The sequence below is a fragment of the Arachis ipaensis genome, chromosome B06 (assembly GCF_000816755.2).
Source record: "Arachis ipaensis cultivar K30076 chromosome B06, Araip1.1, whole genome shotgun sequence".
Lineage (NCBI taxonomy): Eukaryota > Viridiplantae > Streptophyta > Magnoliopsida > Fabales > Fabaceae > Arachis > Arachis ipaensis.
Genome location: NC_029790.2, coordinates 4,899,470 through 4,900,046, shown reverse-complemented (window position 1 = coordinate 4,900,046; position 577 = coordinate 4,899,470).

The window sequence follows — 577 nt, the reverse complement described above, 5'->3', positions numbered from 1 at the left end:
ATCATATATGACTTATAATTTAATTAAGATGGTAAATTGAAGTAGCATTCTTCTATCCCATATCCGTATGCATGGTGTGGAGAATAATTTAGGGTGGAAAAGACAAAAAGCATGATACTAATACTATTATAATATTGGTATAATTAATCATGATTAATAAAGAAGAAAAAAATCCCTAAATGAAGATTGGGGCCACATATGTGTAATCGTGTGATTAAGTTAAACAAGTTTCTTTTTCATAATCAATATCATATATTTTTCTGCACGCGCTAACTTGGCTTTATGGTTGGAGAATCAGTCTTGTTTGAATGGAAGAAAGTTTATTTGTAGATATGGAAAATGGAAAATGGAAATAGCACACAAAGTCAAACAAAGTCGCTTCCTTTGAAAACCTCCAAAAACATTAGATCATGTTAGAAGGAAACAAATCCTTCCATAGATGAAATTTTGCACGAAAGATATTATTCAATTAAAAAAACAGATTAATTAAAAATACATGTTAGATTTTGCACGAAAGATATTGAAATAAAAAAAAGAAATTAATTAAAAACATATGCTAGAGATATAATAATATATG